This window comes from Podarcis filfolensis (genome assembly GCF_964270895.1).
Source record: "Podarcis filfolensis genome assembly, chromosome: 1".
In the NCBI taxonomy this organism is placed as follows: Eukaryota; Metazoa; Chordata; class Lepidosauria; order Squamata; family Lacertidae; genus Podarcis; species Podarcis filfolensis.
In genome coordinates this window covers 70,479,697-70,500,301 of record NC_139604.1, presented here as the reverse complement: position 1 = coordinate 70,500,301, position 20,605 = coordinate 70,479,697, and positions in this window count along the sequence as shown.

Genomic DNA, 20,605 nt, shown 5'->3' with positions numbered 1-20,605 from the left:
AATGGAATTAACCTGGCAAGTTAGGGCCAGTCACTATCCCTCAGCCTAATCTAGTAGTAGCAGCAGCTGCAGCAGCAGCAGTAGTAGTATACTGCCCTTCACCCATAGATCTCAGGGCAGTTCACAGCATAAAAGCACAAGATAAAAAACACAATATACATAATAAAAACAATAACAAATGAAACCAATAGCCCCCTCCTCCAACTCACCAAGTTGCTGTAAGGATAAAATGGGGAGCGGAAGAATCATATATGCCACCTCCTCAGAGGAAAGGTGAGATATAAATGTAATAAAGTAATATAAATAGAAAATTTAAAAATACAAATGAAACAATCCAATTACAAAAAAATAATAATACAGCAGTGGTTTAGAGCCCAGTTCACAGAACTTTTAATGAAGTGCAGCTTGAAACAAATACGTTTTTAACATCTAGTGAAAACTTCTTTATGAGAGAGTTCCAAAGTACAGGGCCTCTGAAAAAGTAGCGTCTTTAATGCGCACCAATCTGTTTGACCTTGACAGTGCAACTTAAGGACCAGCTGGATTTGATTGGAAGAAAGCAGTCCTTCAAATCACCTTTAAACCAGCCTAAACAATTTTTTTATTATTATCGTTGTTATAAAAATACTCCTAGTTACCAATACAACCAGCGCATCCACAGATAGCATCAAGTCCAGGAGAACCCTCAGGCTGCAGACTTAGTGGAACCCAATCCAGGTCAGGTTGCAAGTCTCAGATCAGAACGCTTCCCAGCCCAAAATATTTAACTGGATTAAGCTTCAGGTTTTTCTCTCAGAAATGAACAAAGCAGTTTCTAACTTTTCCTAGGATTATAAAACAAGGTGTTTTTAGGGTCTGCTCCATTGATGAGACACTATAAAAAGGACCTGAAATCCCATGAAAACCACTGCAATTGTAAGAGGCCAGGTTTCTCTTCAAAAGGCAATGTGCAAAATTTCAGAAATGCTGACCTTTTAAAACTCCCAGGCATTCTTGCAACATAAACTATTTATAGAGCAGGACGTCACAAGGCATGTACCTCCTAGGATTCCTTGGCACCATGAGTTTCAAAACTTTCCAGAAAGATAACTGAAGCTCTCCTGGACCGTTTTGTACATACTTCAATGATTAAGTTTTTTAATAGTATTTAAAATGCATCGTTTCTCAGTCTGTCTTAAGAGCTTGTGTCAAGTGAAGTCCACGGCCAGTAACTGCCGCTCTCTGTGCCTGGTGCTTGTTTCCTGCTAAGGCAAGATGGGGAACTTCAGGCCTGGGAGACCAAATGCATCCAGGCATCTTTATCTGGCCCTTGGACCTCTCCACAAGCCATGCTTCTTCTCCTGTGCTGGGAGACTGACTGGGACTGAGAGAAGTCTGTTGTGGAGGGCAGAAGGTTCCCCACCACTGGTATAAGGTATCTCTGATAAGGAGCAAGAGATGGTGGCAGCTGAAAGTGGGCTTACCACTGATAGGGAAGCAGCTTATTTGCACTGCTTCTGAGACAAGCAGGCACTGCCCAATCTTCATTCAGGAGGTAGGCAGCTAAAATCTGGATGACCTTTACCATCAACTCACCTGATCACCTTTTTGCTGCTTGTCCACAGAAGGGAACAGGCACCTGAGCAAATCAGAAGTGCATCTCAGGCCCAGGTTGCTTACTCCGACTGCTCTTTCCCTGGCCGCTGCTTCTCCTTGGGACGTGGAAAGCCGTTCTCCAGTGGAGGAGTGGCAGGTGAGCTGAGGAAGCAGGAGCTGGTGGGAGTGGAACTGGAAGAGACACAAAAAGAGCCAGGTGAAAGGAGAACTAAGTGTCCCTCTCCTGCCAGCTAGCTTGCCTCTGGAAAGCTCTCTCGGTCTCCCACACAGACATACTTGCTTTGCCGAGCCAAAGCTGTGACTGAACTCTGAAGACGTGTAGTCAAGGTGGAATGTATCGTTCTGAACTCGGCAAAGCAGCAGTCCTGCAATCCTGCACAGCCCTAACTCTGTGTTCTCCCCAGAATTCAATTCCCTGCCCAGGATTCTCTCATGCATGTGCTCCTCGGGGCATTTAAAATTAATTCCACCCCAAGCTGGAAACAGTAACTCCAGCTAAGGAGACAGCAGCCCTGGGGAGCATGTAAAAAGGAGAGCTGGCAGGCATGGAAGTGATTAAATATCCTTTTGCCTTTCTGCTGATTCTCTCCTGTATATTCCCCCACCCCCAATCCATTTCACGTTCCTTGTATCTAAAGCAGCCTTCATTTAACCCTCCAGATGTTGTAGTTGTGCTGACAGAAATTGTTGTCCAAAACATCTGGAAGGTACCAGCTTGATTAAGGCTCATATGCTCCCCACTTTGGGACTCTTCTGGGAATATGTGTTTGCCAAGAAACAATCTCGGGTCAGCCCCTACTAGCTATTAAAGATATTTCTAATATAAGCTATGTAGCTCTCTCAACTTTGGTTTTTCTTTTATAACTGGCAGAATGCCCAACAAAAATGAAAGAAAGATAGTTTCATAGCAATAACCTATCCTTGCTAATGTATTTGTTTTCTTTTGTACTTGCCTAAGACCAGTTTTGGCGGCTCATTGTGGGGGCGTTATTGATGAAAATGAGGTCTGCAGATGAAAAATGGCATTGAAATATGTCATGAGGCCAACCCTGCAATGTTCTAATAAATGACAAAATTATCAAGATGGGATAATACATTGGTCCATGTAACTGAGTTGGCAAAAATACCGAGAACAAAGATTTCCTGGGATACAAACTTGGTATGTTATAAAAAGCTGCTGTCTGTCAGCCTGCTGACCAGACTGCCTCTTACAAAAAAGCTGTAAACCCCAAAACCATGTTGACCTTTGCTTAAAATATAAACTTTTGAGTCAAAGTAGTATTATGAACAAACTCGTTTGCTTTCTCTTCTCCCATTACAGAGCCATTGAAGGAAAGGTAACACAATGTTCTGGGATTTAGAGGAACAGTAAGCCTAAAGGTGACATATATCTATCCAGTGTTTTCCCTAGAGCTGAAATGAGGGAGGGTTGGATTTCTTGATTTAATTTTGTACAACTCAGGTAATTAGTTTCTGAAACACAATGAGTTAATTCTTCCATTGCGTCTTGTGCGTCTGCTGCTTCCGATCCTTCCGTTGATATCCTCATTATTTCATTCACATGATGATCAGCTTGAAGGTGACTTTTTTTTTAAGAACATCAAATTCTATTCAGCGATGAAAAAGAACACACTGAACTGCAGTTGTTGTGTTTGGAAATGACCAGAGAGCAACTCCTACTAAGTCCATTCCAGAAAACATAGCAGTTAGTTTGGGTTAAAACAGCAACATTTCAACTAGAAAACGACAACACTGATTTTGGTTCAGAGAATTGTTTGTGTGCATGATTGTTGTGTGTGAGAGAGAGGAGGACAGAGACGATAAGAAATCCTTCGTATTCATTTCATGTCTTCAATCACTTAATAGTAGGTATGCTTCTCTTTTGATTTTTGGTATAGGGAACTTTATTTACTTCATTTTGTCATGAAGAGGTGATCTCAAGTTCCAAAGATTTAGTTCTTCTTTGGTTCTCCAAGGTATGGAAGTGACCAGTCATCAGTTCTTCAGCTGAACTACTTGCTGAAAATGACTCCATTGAACACAGCAGAGACTTCTATAACTTTCAATAGTCCCACTTATCTTTAACTTTTAATTTACTTCCCTGTCTTTTCAGAGTTTTTGTTCGAATTCTGAATTGGCACACAAGCTGCCTAATGGAGAGGTGGAGGGCAACACAATATAAGTCAGGAGTGTTGCCTTGTCTTTTCAGTGCTCATCTCTTTTGAAAATGCAAAAAACATTTATACACACACATACACAATATCAGAATTTTTAAATATCTCATATTACAAAGTCATGATGGTTTGTAGCAGTAGCCTTGTTGAGTGTAATGTTTAATTTCACCTTAAACTCAAATGAAACTAGATAAAAATCCTAATTTAAGAGCCAGGTTTCTGAGAAATGAATTGTTCTGAAAAGCAATGAAACTCAGGTCCAATCCTCACTGTAGCAGTAACTTATTGTTACTGAAATCTCATTAAATCACAAATTACAAAGACACGGAAGAAGCACAGGTGGCTGCTTCTCACATTGCACCAGAAGCGTGAAACCATTCTGACTTCCCTAACCCTAACCTCTCAGCCCATAAGGCCACCATATAAATAAGATATTTCATCTCAGTCTGTTCAAGGCTGCGACAATTTTCTGAGAATCGTCCACTGATTTATAACATGGCACATGCCAAGGCCAGAATGGTGCTTGGAGTCCTGCCAGGCTCAGTGGTCATACGTCAGTGGAAAGGTGGAGGCGGACGATGCTCTCGGTGCACACCAAGGGCTTGGCTTCAAAACGATGGCATTGTTTAATGGGTTTGCACAACCTCTTTCACAAAGCACGTCCCTTTGGGGAGATTCATAAAAAGAAGACATGTAGCTGGGATGGTGTCCAAAAGGTCCAGAACAAAGTGGCCGGCCATGCCAAATGTTTTCAGTGTTTCCAAAGAGGAAGAGGCATTCAAGCCAGTTCACTGAGGCATTCTCTTGGGGGCAGTCGACAATGGCGAACTTTAGCTGACACACGTAACAGGAACATGGCCAGGAACTTGTAAGATCTCGCCAAGCTGTTGCCTCTCTGAATAAATGCAGAAACGGCCCATCCAAATAGTCAACTGGGGCGACTGTTGAGATTCCTGCACTGCGGGGGCTTTGACTAGATGATCCTCAGAGCTCCTTCCAACTCTACAGTTCTATGACACTATGTCTTGGGTGCCCACTCTATTATCCCGCCCATCACTGTAGCTCAGTTGCCTTCTCTCTCCATGCAATGGACTTAAATGAAGCCCAAAAGTTATCAGTCACTAAAATGCTCAGAGCATTGGTGCGTTTTCTAATCCAGCTTTCCCCAAACTGATTGACATCCAGATGTTTTCTACTACAACTCTTATCATTTAGTGTATTTTGGTTTCTGTGGAAGCCGCCCAGAGTGGCTGGGGAAACCCAGCCAGATGGGCGGGCTACAAATAATAAATATTATTATTATTATTATTATTATTATTATTATTATTATTATTATTATATCAGTTTGCCTGGCGCCTTCATTATACACCTTTAGGCACCAGGCAAAAACGTTCCTTTTTAACCAGGCCTTTGGTTGATCTGATTTACATCCTATGCCCCTTTTAAAATGTGTTTGGGTTTTTTTGGAGGGGAGTCTATTGGGTTGTTGTTTTTATTTTTATTATGTATTTTGTGGTTTTATATATTGATTTTATTCTGTGAACCGCCCCGAGACCCCTGGATATAGGGCCGAATATAAATTCAATAAATAATAAAAATAATATATATGATGATGCCTCACAGTCTGAGAGGTTCCACTTAAAAGGGGAGGGTTAGCCAATATTTTTCACTGGCCTGGCATCTTCCTTTCAATACTCCAAATATTATGTAGATTCTGCCATTTATTAATTTCTAACATTCACTAATTCTAGCAGCTATGAGTGCGCTTGCACCCCCAAACTCTGTTACCCCAGATCTATAACAATGTGTAGAGGGCTGCTGCTTAATCCTGCCACAAGGTGGCAATAGCACACAGCCTCTTGCGCTGATAATTTAATCATGCTGGCAGGCTGCCTTAAAAAAAATAATCCATTCCAATAAATATTTATTGCTTGCAGCCCAGGGCTATTGCAAATACAGCAAAATGCCTATTAGCACAGACATAAAATGTGAATGAATACGCTCTCCTGTTTAAAATGCAACCGAAATTAAAAGAAACCTTTAAATTCCTCTGAGGTTGCTCTTCTTCAGATTAACAAGTCACAGTTAAAAACCATGAGCATATGGTTCAAGATTCTCTTTTAAAAATACCCACTGTCTTTTATTATCATAAATAAATCAGAAGCACAAGGACAATACAGTAAGTATATATATACTGTCATAAATAAGTGTAAAAACTCTAGGAATCATTACAGTTTGGGACATGCGCTGCGTGACTCATGACCAAGCAAGAAGTAAAAGTACTGCCAAAAATAGCAACCTCCACCCTGTATTGCAGGGGGAGGACTGAGACAGTTAAGTCATTTTGAGGAATCAGTTTTGCCAAGAATTAAAAATCTCCAATTACCAAATCTGGATGCTATTGGAGCGGGTGGGAGACCTGTGAGGATAATATGTGGAAATAAATATATATATGTGGGTGATGTAGGATATTGTAAATTCCCCTCTGCGTGAATAGAGAAGGAAGCCCATCATCAGAGAATCATAGGATTGTAGAGCAGGGGAGATCAGACCTTGGAAACTCCTTCTGAGGAGCAGAGGCCTCTTCACCCAACTCGCCCTTAGGCCTTTTGCTCTGGGGCAAAAGTGGATTTCAAGTTGCAGTGCCAATAGAGGGGGGGGGAGGAGGCAAGAGACAGAGCATATGCCACCCAATTTATAAATGTATTCGGTTGGGTACCCACTGCCATTTATTCGGGCTCCATTGCACTTTCACCACTGGCGTCTGAAGTCATCTATGTATGACGCTGGCCACATGACATGTCTACCCTGCAGTTTCTTGAGAAACACTGCTGCTTGTTTCCTCTAAAACCAGCTTCCATCCCATTTGAGAACATGAACCGCCATTTACTTTGCACTTAAGCAAAGTGCGTACATTTGAGTTCAGGCTGGGGTTACAGGTGTAGGGAACCCAAACAAGTAACATGCATGGCGTGAATACTGTATGTCCCCCCTCTGATGTGTACATCAATGTGCAAATGCAACTTGCAACACAGTGGAAGGGGAGAATAACCTTGCTGTGCTTTAGACTGCTAATGTGCTCTTATGGTGATACCATATTTCTTATAACGCTTTAGAAACTCAAAGTGTTAGAGTTCATTGCATTTTACATAGTTAATTGACAGATATTTTTTAAAACACTGAATGACCAGAGGCTAGAGAAGAACTCAAAATTATTTGTTTTATGGATTGGTAATTGCTTACATCCCCCCTCCCCCGGCCACTATTGCGAGTTAAATATTAATATCTCATGAGGATCTGTATTAGGAATCACTGATTTAGGGGTGTCTATCCCAAATCTGGTTGAAGAACCATAGGAAGAGAGATCAGAGGTCCTGATATTCCCTATCAACAGCCAGCACTCGGACAGCAGACTGAGCAGATAAACAGATCTCTTGGTCACCACCTTCCACACTATAGTGAGATGTGTGATGCTTCTATTTAAATAGTAACAATCATTTCTAAGATTGCATGCAAGTGTTATGTAAATTTCTGACCTCTTTTGTGGGGATGCAATTCATTTATTTAAATAAATATATTCTCATTGTATTTTAATATTCTGCTGGAAGTTGCCCAGAGCGGCTGGGGAAATCCAGCCAGATGGGAGGGGTATAAATAAATTATTATTATTATTATTATTATTATTATTATTATTATTATTATTATTACCACCTCCAAGAAGCTCAAGGTGGCATACACTCATTTCACCTGCAAAATTATCCTGTTGGGCAGGTTTGGCTGAGAGGCTGTGACTGGCTCAAGGTCATGCAGTGAACTTCATGGCTGAGTGTGGATTTGAACTCTGGTTTCCTAGGCTCCAGCTCAACACTCTAACCATTATTTAGTCAGTACTTGCACTGACTAAATGAAAGGACCCAGTACTGTGTTGTTGCATGTCTCAGAGAATGTGAAAAACACCATAATAAGCAAGTCCATACACATTTGCTAATGTATTGCAGACGTCCTTTAAAAAAACACATCGTAGTTTACAGTTTATTCATTGCTGTTTTTTCTATGCTATTTTTTGTCACAATGACCCCAAACATAATGACCCCAAATGCTTCCATAAAACAAACATCAAATATAACAAAATCAATAGCATGTGATAAAGTATAATTAAAGCATTCACAAAATCAATAGATAACTGGAAATAAATTCTCATCAATGCAAGGAGAGACCCAAGCAGAGGCCATTCGGATGCAGCCTCCAGAGGCTTTGGAAGACAAATAAGCCTTTACCAAGCAGTGAATTCCCATAAAATTCCCCTTGGGAGAGTAGCATGCAGCTTTTGTTCTGCTCGTGCCCTGTGAGCCATCTATTCTTGCCCTTACCATGTAAGCATCACTTCTAATATGTCTAGCCATCCCAGTTTTCCTTCCAGCCTGAGAGAATTCTGCTGCCTTCCAAGCCTGTTCTGATCACAGCTCCAAGGAATTGCATAATGCAGCAATTAGTGGGTTGCCTTCACTGTTCTCCTTTTGCTATGCATGTATCACTAATGTATGCAGATTCCAACTTTCACCTCAGTCTTGCCCTTATTTTTATGAATAGAAGTATTTAATATTGCCAACATAAAAGGGAGCATGCAGAAGCTCAAACGAGCAACATCTTCGCTTTTCAAACACTGCTTTTTTCTTTTCTTCTTTTAAAATTGCTAAATAGATTTATTTCCAATCTAACTGTTACAAGTGTGTTCAACAAGTATAAAGTTCCCTTACATGTTCATTTGCTCTAGTTTCTTAAGAGTCAATTCTTCAAACCACTGCTAGCATGTGTGTTTTTAAAAACCATGAAAATAATGCACGGTATATGCCGCATAACAGTCTTTATTTAATAACAAGTTTACATCACAATGTCAACCAACATTTATCGCAACTGAATCTGCAAAAGCTCATTAACAGTGAGAAATATTTGTACATTCAGTCAAGCCTGATTTCTGTCTACTGTAGCATCCTATAGCTAGAAAAATTATAACCTCAGTGTAACGTTAACACAGCAAGAATTCAAGAAAAGAAAATGTGGTACATTTTCTTTTGACATTGACATTGACTTTGTACGTATTTCCTTTAATGTATTCCTTAGATTTTAAGATCATAGAGTAGTTAGGGAAGAAATTAAAGGTTATCTGGGGAAAGTGGTCTCAGTTTGAATTAACTTGCATATATCTTATCTCAGAGCTTTCCAAACTGTGTCGTGACACATGAGTGTGTCGGCTGCAGTGTGCAGGTGTGCCGGGCGAATGCTCCCCGCTTTCCTCCCAGGGCTGGAAAGAGATTAGTTTAACCTCCGGTTTGCTAGTAAAACTGAATTACTGTGTTGTAAAATGATGCATGTCTAAAAAGTGTGCCACCAACATGAAAAATTTGGAAAGCTTTGCTTTAACGTGGTTTTTTTTTTTTAAAAAAAAAGTTGGCCCACAACAAGGCAAATCCCAAACTGAGTGTAAGGCAGGGCAGGTTTTAGGCTGGAAGCCAGGGCTTGAGGAACACAGGAATCTGAAGTTGCTCCCCCAATGAATCAGCTCAAACTGAGCTCTGGTGTTGCAATAGCAGCAGGAGGATTTTCTGCCTAATTACTAGCAGCACCTATGCTTCAAGATGTTGCTTTGCTTAAAGGGGCCCAGCCTTCTCCAGTAGTTTTCTAATTTAATGGAGTGGGAGAACCTCAGGTCTTCTCCATTTGTCCTCAACTCAGAGGAAAGCAGTGCTAGAGTAGAGAGGGTGGCTTGGTCCCAAGTTCATTCATCTGGTACCAGTGGTTCTTTCTGGTTTTTTATAATATTTTTAAAAATTAATTTTCAATCACAATAGCCTCATTATAACAATACCAATTTATAATACAATTATTAATACCAATCGTTCAAATACCAAACTATATAATTTAGATAAAGTGGCCCTCTGCATGCCAGATTTGATTGTTTGATTATTTTCTTTATTTCTGCATTCCAAAATCTTATTAATTTCAATTACATTCCGGTCATAATAATAATCCCTTATACAACAACTGCAGCATTAATAGCTTCAATTTGTGTTGACACATTAAATGATTTATAAAACTACAAGTGAGGAACTCAAACTATATCCTTGTTCTTCCTGTGTGTGGCAATTATTCTATCCGTGGTGTTTCTTCCTGTCCTTGTAAGATGTTATGTCTTTCTTTCCCCCGGTTGTTGCTGTTATTCGTCATGCACTAGGCAGAGCTGATACCTCCTTGCTGTTCCAGAAATTTCTCCATTAGTGAAATATCACTTTTACCAGTAAAACCTGAGCTGAAATAGTACAGAGAGCAATAGAGCAGCTGTGTTTAACCACTAGTCAACCTTGAGACTCCTGCAGTCACACAGCAGGAAATTCTTTCGGAGCTTCCCCTGTGAAACTGGTTTAACAAGTATTGATAACTATCCAAACAGACTTGTGAAAAGAACAGATCTAGGCATGAATGAAACAGGTCCCCGATGATGGATTCTGGAGTCAAGATATTCACCATTTTGAAAGGATATCTCATACTGGCCAGGAAAAGGCAATTATAGTGGTACCTTGGGTTACATACGCTTCAGGTTACAGACTCCGCTAACCCAGAAATAGTACCTCGGGTTAAGAACTTTGCTTCTGGATGAGAACAGAAATTGTGTGGCGGCCGCAGCGGGAGGCCCCATTAGCTAAAGTGGTGCTTCGGGTTAAGAACAGTTTCAGGTTAAGAACAGACCTCCGGAACGAATTAAGTACGTAACCAGAGGTACCACTGTAGAAGCTATAGTCAGGCATCTTGACTGACAGACTTTTAAATATGTTGGCGAAACATGAACTCTGAGCATGATCTGATTTACCTGTACAACCCACTTTGTTATGTATCTGTGACTTTTTTGGGTGGTCTTTCTGTGACAGGGTGGGTACTATATGAAGGTTTAAAAATTGTAACACTCTTTTGTTCTTGGCTTTCCACCTCCTTGCGTGGTGTTGAGGAGAACTCTGCTTGCAAACAGATTGATAAAGGTTGAAGAAAATATTGGTTTACAGAAAGTGGAAGGAATTGTTGGGTGTTACCTTGGAGTGGATACTTTGAAAAAAAATTCTATATATAGCTGACAGATGAAGAATTGGAAGTTCTTTTTCTTTTCTTGCTTTCTTTTTTCTTTTTGGTTTGTGTTTTTATTTACATAGCCATGAAGCTCAGTGAGTAACCTTATACCAGCAACTATCACTTAACCCAGTGGTGTCCAAACTTTTTCCAAAGTGGGCCAGATTTGATGGAGTGAAGGGCCGTGAGGGCTGACCAAAGGGCCGACCAAAGTTGTTAACCTTTCTTTAGGATTGAAGTTGTTGAGGTTTTTAAAGGATTTTACCCCATGAAATAAACTGATATAAACCAGATTAAACCGACCAGCGGGCCGGATTAGGCCCCCAAAATGGACTTTGGACATGCCTGACTTAACCTATGTCACAGGGTTGCTGTGGGTCAGGGGATAGTGTAGTTTAATATATCAGTGTGACATGTATTTCACATTGAGCTTCTTGGAGGAAAGCTGTCATATAAATGGTACTTAATAAGGATGATAATAGGCTATTGAAGGCTCTATATATGCACAGCCCCGTACTATTTTGTTATTGACAGACTCACACATTTCAATGACACAGGCATCTGTCACAGTTAGTTATTTTCTCTCCATTGGAGAAGAGCTCCCTTTTGTGTTTGTCTTTTCAGCTAATTGCATACCAACTGGGAGAGGCAGCCAGTCTGCATTCCAAAGGCACCGTGAAATTGACATGTCAAACCCTTAAAAACCCCACTTATAAAATAATAATTTATTGGTTTTCATTCATAGGACTGCTCCTGAAGCCTGCTTTTTTTACAAGCACGGAGTTGTGTGGGTGACTGCCCGTGAGTCACATAAAAATATGTCAGGGTTCTTGGGAAAGATCTGCTTGACTGGTGGGTGGTAATAAACATGCATCTCTCCCCAATTACAGTTTTAGTCATTTGAGTCATCTGTGGGAAGACTTGTGAATGAAAATCATAATATGGGACAGGGTCCCCATTTTCAGTACCTGTTGGAACACTTGAACTAGAGGGGGAGATCAGATTACTACTACTACAACAACAACAACAACTTGAGAATAGCTGATTATTAAGAGAGCCAATATTGTAGCAGGTAAAGAAGTTACTGCCATGGTCTCCACTCTCCATTCCACCAAGAGGATATGACTCTCTGTCATGTGGCATATTGTGCTCCAATATTGCAACAGAAATCCATACACAGAAAAAGACTTATCCGTTATGGCTTGGATCCTAGGCAACTGAGTTCTAGATGCTTTACCTGAAGCATTGCGGGTCTGTGCTCATGTAATATAACCATGTTAAAACTGCCAAGTATCCTTTGGCTGAGATGGTCTTCTAAGTGCTTCTGTCCTCCAATTAAAATACAGTGGTACCTCGGGTTACATACGCTTCAGGTTACAGACACCGCTAACCCAGAAATAGTACCTCGGGTTAAGAACTTTGCTTCAGGATGAGAACAGAAATTGTGCTCCGGTGGCGCGGCAGCAGCAGGAGGCCCCATTAGCTAAAGTGGTGCTTCAGGTTAAGAACAGTTTCAGGTTAAGAACGGACCTCCGGAACGAATTAAGTACTTAACCCGAGGTACCACTGTATATTGTTTTAAACCCATGTAGAAGTAAAACAGATAAAGCATCTATGCTCCTTGCCTGTATGTAGCAAGGAACACTAACTGAAGAGCCAAATGACTCTAAAACTATTCAGATAAATAAAATAAATAAAACTAGACTAGATTGTAGAGCTCAAGGACAAGAAGCCTTACTTGCTGCCATCTTCACCCGGAAGTCTTACTTGCTGCCCATCAGGCAAGCCAACTCTAGGAGCCGACATGTTTCCAGCCCCCTCAATATTTGTTGGAAAGGGGCCGAGGCACCTCAGTGTTGAGGGGGCCCGGCACGCATCACAGCTTCAGCAGCTGGCTCCTCCAGAGCATTTGGCCTCCTCCAGATGACGTGATGTCACACACGTGCAATGTGCATCAGGCCCCCTCAGTCTTGGGGGCAACCTGGCACCTCTGCTACCCATGCATATCAAAGTCTGATGATTTTATGATGGGATTACAGAAGGGATACAAGAGAAAGTAGACAGAGTACTATATTTTTCATGTATAAGACGGCCCCTGTTTTTTTGTACCCCAAATTAATATTTTTTGGTGGAGGTTGCCCAAAGTTCTTGGGGAGGCCACCCTTCACTTATTGAGCTTTTTAGGGGGAAGTTAGCCAAAACTATTGAGCTTTTTTTGGAGGTGGTTGCCCTTGAGTTGCTTCGCTTGGAAGGAGGTCGCTGCCACCAATTGCTCATCTGCCTGCTCACCGCAGCTTACAATCCTCCGCCCACCTGCTCACCATAGGCAACAATGCTTCACATGCCCACTTGCCGCCACCACCAACAATCATCCGCCTCTGCATTCACTATTTGTATACAAGACAACCCCCCAATTTTTGCCTGAACTTTCCAAGCAAAAAACCATCATCTTATACACAGAAAAATACGGTATATACTAAAATATCCAGGCAGCAGCATGTGAATCAGACACGCCACTGCTGGGAAATGGAGTACTTAAGAGATAAGGGCGTTTGCTGAACAGAAGATTAGCATATCGGCACTGCTTATTGTTGTGCATGAATAGAGGTGTGAGTCACTATAATCATACTAAGCCAGCAAAGTGCACAAGAGAAGTTGATCTTGGAACAGAAGTAATTTCAAAGAACAATATATAATGTTCTTACAAAGAGATGAATGCTCAAATAACGCCACACTTCCTGAACCTCTATCTCAAGTACTCAAGTGTGTTTTATCAACCACTCTGATTTCTCCCACCCACTTCAGGTTCCTTTCCCCTTGCACCTCAAATTAATTGAAGCAGTTGCTATAACAGCGGCAGAAATATTGTCACAACTTCTCATTCATTTGCTCATTGCAAAACCGAAGACATGTGCATGCAGACCAGCCTGCTTCTTCTCATCCACTGGAAAGAAAACGGCTTGGGAGAGAGTGGGGTTGTTCTTTGCCTGCTAAAAGTCCAGAGGAAACGATCAAGAAGCACTCTCTCTCATAGGATTTCCAGATTCCAACTCTTGAAACTGCACCGTGGGCGTATTCAGGAGGAAATGACGCCTGACTTGAACACCATGTGTAGTTTTAAATGACTTTAAAATGATAGAGTGGCAACTTAGAATCATAGAATGTAGAATTGGAAGGGACGCCAGGGGTCATCTTGTTCTACCTCCTGCAATGCAGGAATCTCAACTGAAATATCCATGGCAGATGGCCATACAATCTCTGCATAACAACCTCCACGGAAGGAGAATCCACCACTTCCCGAGGGAGTCCATTCCACTGTCGAACAGCTCGTACTGTCAGAAAGTTCTTTTACAAAAGAATTTGATTGAACCATCATAACAGGATTTTTATTTTTTTAATACTTACCTTCCATCTTGTGCTGAATGGATTTTTATCCTATGAATACACAAATTGTTTTCCTTGGTAATGCTTCATTGATGACCTAGAAAGCAAGGATAGGATGGTTGCTAAGCGGGGAGTTTTTATGTGTCCTCCTGCCTCATAATTTGGGGGGCAATAATTATGGATACTTCCTTAATAGTTGGGCAGTATCTTCATTCCCACCCCCATCACACTAAGTGCCTGTCACTTGAGAGATGTGAGTAAAAATAGGTTCCGGTTTCCACATTTGATCACCAGTACACAGAAGGCCAGAGCTAAAAGTATTTGCAAAAGTGCCAGATCATTCTACTGACCCAGCTTCCATTAGCCAACAGCAGTTACAAGGAAACTGTTGCCTGAGGCAGGGCAGGCCTGTTCTCCCTGCAAAGCGCTGAGCAGCTGAAGCTGAGTGTGGAGAAGATGCAACATGCGCCCACCATCTCTTTGCTCTCCATTCTTACTCAGCAGAGAACTTGTGTTTCCACTTGAATACACAAAGCAAAGAATATGCTCTGTCTGGCAGGGAGCTGAAAAAATCCAGTGGTAGTTAACACAGCAGTTCAATCAAGACCCACCTGAGTAAGAAACTCTATTCTTGAAATAACATTCTACCTCTTCTGTTGGTCTTCCTTTTTTTTTTATTCTTAATAAAACTAAACTCTCTAACATTGCTGTAGGAGTCTTGGGTGCATTTTTGCCAAATTAAAAGGAATTACCCCCGCCCCGCAAGGGCCTAGCTCAAGGGTCAGCAAACTTTTTCAGCAGGGGCCGGTCCACTGTCCCTCAGACCAAACTATATTTTGAAGAGAGAAAATATGAACAAATTCCTATGCCCCATAAATAACCCAGATATTCATTTTAAATAAAAGGACACATTCTACTCATGTAAAAACACGCTGATTCCTAGGCCATCCGTGGACTGGATTTAGAAGGCGATTGGGCCGGATACAGCCCCCGGGCCTTAGTTTGCCTACTGTTGTAAACAAAATTCCTATCACACTACCCATGGCCTAGATTGACCTGGTTTGTGCTACATGGATAGAAGTGGAGTTTGACTGGGGAAAGCAAGCTATGCTGTCCTCTGTGGGAGAGACAGGTAAGCTGGATGCTCTCTATGCTTCCCTGAGCATTTGCTTTGGATCCCTAGAAAGTGCTCCTGCCTGGCGTTAGAGTGAATCGAAGAGGCTGGGGTGGCCACCTTTAAGAGCCTGTTGCATGTCTGGCCTACCTAGACAGGAAGTCATGGAAGGGAGGGAGTAAAAGGCCCCACCTACTACTGTTACTAGCAAAGCTTTTTGTTAGGGTGAAGGATGCCATCAGTTGGTACTTTGAGAGGACATTAAGAGGGAAGATTGTTTGCCTAACCAAGATCAGTTTTATCAGAGGTTTGGACTGCCAAAGAGATTCAAAGCTGTCTCTCTGCAGTATATGTGTTTGTTAAGGAACATTCATTTGCCATTTGCTTCCAATACATTTGCTGCCTGAGGTAAATGACAAGATGACAAGGACATCATTATCACATACAGAAGCTGCCTAGAGTAGAGGTTAAACCAGGCTTCCTCAAACTTAGCCCTCCTGGTGTTTTGAGACTGCAATTCCCATCACCCCTGACCACTGGTCCTGCCAGCTAGGGATCATGGGAGTTGTACGCCAAAAACATCTGGAGGGCCAAGTTTGAGGAAGCCTGGGTTAGACCTTCCATTAATACTTCCCAACAAATGTTAATGTCAATTTTGGGGATTGTTCATGCTGCCTTAACCATTTAATTGTGGATCTTACGCAGTCAAGGGCATGGGTGTTTGCCACTTTGGACAGAATGGTAGTGCTAGCCCTGCGTTCACAGGTGGCGGCAGGTATAAATGCATGTCAGAAAACTGGAACACACACACACACACACACAGAATTTTTTCTTGTTGAAATCAGAAGTTTAAGTGGATTTAATTTAAATGAAATTACAAGTACAAGAGAATCAGAAGTTATGCCCCAGATTTGAAAACAAAACATTTAACATTCAGCTTTGATTATGCTCCCCAACCCTTTTAACAAATAGACATTAGATCAGTTCTACCACAACTGCAGTCATTTTGGACAGAGGAAGTAGTTCAAGGAGGTGCACAAAATAGCGGGTCATTTGTGAATGAGAAGTAGATGCAAGAATTTGCAAGGAACACAGAAAAAGTAAGCTTTCCTCACTAATTGATAATTTTCTTCATTCTCCAGTTGTTGTTTTTCTTTTGAGCTTCCTAGCGCTCTATCTCCAACACCAATAGGACTGCGTTCACCCTCCTCTCTCTTTCACTTTCAGGCGCAGCTCCCTGCCAGATTATTTGCAGACTGTGCACAGAACCCAAAAGGGTTCTTGGCAGTATTTATGACAGAAAGAATGCCAAGTATAAGGTCAGGCCACAGGGTGGAAGAGTAAATAGACAAAACATGTATGTGTTGAGAGGCATTTAAAGAGACCAAACATGGCCAGACATGAAGGTCTTTCCAGTAATTATTGCATTTTAGAACCTAAAATTGTTCTAAAATGCAACAATAATTTGTTGCATTTCAGAACCTGGTCCCAAAGCCCAGTTGTGATCCATCCTGTCACTTTTTAACCCCCTTGAAACAAAGCATTTAACTGTGGCTGCTTCGTCCAGCATAAAATTAATCCATTTATTATTTTATGTGTCCCCAGAGTGTTAGTCTTACAGCAGAAACAAAAATAAGTATTGTGGAAGCTTAAACATACTTTAGAGGTCTTCAGACTACAGAGGTTGGGTGGCCATCTGTCGTGGATGCTTTAGCAGATTCCTGCATTGCAGGGAGTTGGACTAGATGTCTCTTGGGTCTCTTCCAACTCTGAATCTATGATCTGCTTTGACAAATATCATTCATTTGTATACCTGAAAGAGCGTCTCCGCTCCCATCGTTCAGCCCGGACACTGAGGTCCAGCTCCGAGGGCCTTCTGGCAGTTCCCTCACTGCGAGAAGTGAAGTTACAGGGAACCAGGCAGAGGACCTTTTTGGTAGTGGCACCCGCCCTGTGGAACGCCTTCCCACCAGATGTCAAAGAAATTAACAACTATCTGACATTTAGAAGACTTCTGAAGGCAGCCCTGTTTAGGGAAGTTTTTAATGACTGATGTTTTTATGTATTTTTAATCTTTTGTTGGAAGTGGCTGGGGAAACCCAGCCAGTCGGGCGGGGTATAAATAATAAAATATTATTATTATTATTATTATTATTATTATTATTATTATTATTATTCAGGTAGGTAGCCGTGTTGGACTGACGCAGTCAAAATCTTTCAAAAGCTTATACCCAGAACAAACTTAGTTGGTCTCTAAGGTGCTACTGGACAATTTTTTAAATTATTATTATTATTCAGTGTTCCAGCCAGCCACATCTTTTTAGAGGTACTACATATCTATTCCCATCCCTCTGGTTTCCTACTCCTCCCACCGAACCAAATACTCTACATTTTGTGGGCCCCTGCGCATGCTTCATTCTCATGGGAGTGTTTTAGCTTCACACACCCCACCCAAGTAACTCCCTCTTGTGTGCAGCTAGTGCAGCTTTGGTGCTTGTCATTTCCCCTATAGCTGTGTTGTGGGACGGAGGCTTAGCATTTGAATTGAACCATCAGTCAGAGTGGTTGGCGAGTTTCCCCTTTCTTTTCAGAGTTATCAGGATTCCAACCAGCTTCCATCTTCTATTACTTTTAGCAAACACCTGTATCCATGGGCTCTGCTTCATTGCCCCATTTAAATGGGCCATTTGTGTGAAAGTTTTAAAAGGTGGGCTTCTTCTAGTGAGCTCGGAGCTATGTAAGACATTTAGTGTCTTGGTGCCAGCTTCCACGAAGCATAGGCATGAACCAAACGTAAGTCCAGGTAACCTTCCCATATTTTCTTCTAATGTAACCTGCTCTGGGATTAACTTTGGGAATAAAGTTGAAAATAGGCAAGTCTAGAGCATGTATTTTAATTCTGTTAAGTGGGAGCATCTGTAGGACTGGGCAGATTCATTGCTAACTTCAAAGTGAGCATCAGTTCATGGAAGCTTGGTCTATGGACTCAACCATTACAGACAAAACTCTTCCAAACTGGAGAGAAGCCACAAGGTGGCTAAACCTTCCATCTGGATATCAGCCTCCTACCCTCAAACCTATCCTGATGTGTTCAGAATTCCACAAGTTAATGTGAATATAGCCACCCTTGGTTTGGTTTGGTTTTTAATATGTCTGTTTCATGAAGCACTATTTTGTTGTTTGGGTTAAATGGGTAAGTCAATAAAAATACTTACCCAAAGAACTTTCAAAATATTTTTGTAAGAAAAGAATTCCAGATGTTGAGATTCTGCTGCCAAAGAGCAGGGATCAGTGTGAGCGTCTCAATGTCTGAAAGCTTGTCCTCTCATTTTAGCTGCTGTGTAGAATATAGGAGGATTATTCTGCCTTCCAATTTACAAGGTTAAATTATTTGAGCTATCAACTGCTCAGCAATCCCTTGTTTGAGCATTGCCAGGTTTTATATCTCACACACTCTAGTATCCCAAAACATTCTTTGGTAAAGGTTAAAAGCAAAGATATTATTAGACAGAGTTGGCACCAACTGGAGGTGGAGGAAGCATACACTGCCATCTATTCGTATTTGTTTGCCCTAGAAAAAAAGCATTACATTTTCTCACTTAAAGGTTTTTTTTAATCTTTCTATGTTTATACACATAGGCAAAACAGATTAACTTGCCTATGAATGGCTTAAATTGCTGTAACTGCTGTAACGTCTTAAATTACTGCAACTTTCATATATTTCACACTAAATACTAAAACCTCAGCTTCTGGAAGGCAGACAAGCTGTACAGCGCAGTAATTCTTCCACACTGTGTAGACCTAACCCAATATGGACCACTGGCAGGGAAGTTTTTGCAAAACTGCACTAGACTGCACATGTTCTAACACAAAACTACCAGATGATGGATACTGAGTTTAGTCTGTATTCACTATCATGCCATTACTGAGCTGCTCTCAGCCCAGGAAAAGGCCCACTTCAGATTGTGCCTGTTTTGGAAGCACAAGCCAGCATGGAAAAAAACCAAAACACAGGCACGCCTAACCAGTGTGCCCAGAAACAAACTTATTAAGCTAAGTGCAGCACACTCCTATTAAAAATGGATGGGCAAAGCTTTAAGTGAGAGTCACAAAGAATGAAAATAACCGTGCAGTCTACTCTTTCCGAATGAAATATTAAACGGAGGAAAACTGTAGGTGTTGATGTCACAAAGATCAGTTGTAGTTGGAAACCACAGCGTCGTACTTCCAGGTAGTGTCCCAGAGCACTTCAGAGAAGTAGGTAATTTGAAGAAACATTGTCTTCCATCCGCAACTGAATATAATCTTAAGAGGTTAATCGTTTATTTGCTTATAATGCAGCGAAGGGATCTGCTAAATTCTCATACTTCTGACCTGTCCGTTATTCAAAAATGGTACATCCAATTGGAATATTTATTCTTCTTCCTTCACTGCAAAAAAGAGAACTTCTGTATTTGGAGGGTGGAGAGGTACTTTTTAACTTTTTTTTGTACAAACGCAGGGAAAAATAATGGTATCACACCCTCCAATTAAATAACAGAAGCCCAATAAGCATTTGTAAACAAAGTCTAAAACACAATGTCATCCTGTTAAGTCAGCCAAGGCTTTCCTTCAAGCCTGAATAGAAAAAAAAAGCATTGCTGGGCCTGGGGGAGTGATATACCATCACTTTGGGATGGATGGACAGATGATCAATGATGTTAGAACTCTTTGAATAAATTAAGAACTGGACTACAGCTTCTCTTAGTAGTGGGTAGAAACATATGGAAGGTGGTCTCTTTAAAGTGGCACAAGTCACTTCAGGCTTTGAAGTTCTACACCAACACTCTGAATTACTCTGTGAAGCTGATAGGCAGACAGAGCACCATCCCAATACCCCACATGAGAAAGGACCACCATCACATAGAAAGCACATTTCAGTAGTTATCACTAGGGGCTGCATAGATGGTACTCAAACTTTTCCAGATATGGATAGAGGTAGCAGATGTGCTGCAGAAATTCATTCTCCTCATAAATCTGTTACCTGCTTAAGTTTAGGAATTACTCTCAGAGACAGTGACAGTCAACTAAGGATAAGAAAATGTGAACAGCCATGAGTAGCCCACCACCTTCCCAAGTCAAAGTACACCACTCAGCATTTCAATGCAGACCTATGCTGGGTCTTACCTTACCTGCTGTGCATATTGTTCCACATCATCCTCAATTAAGCCACAACCACTCC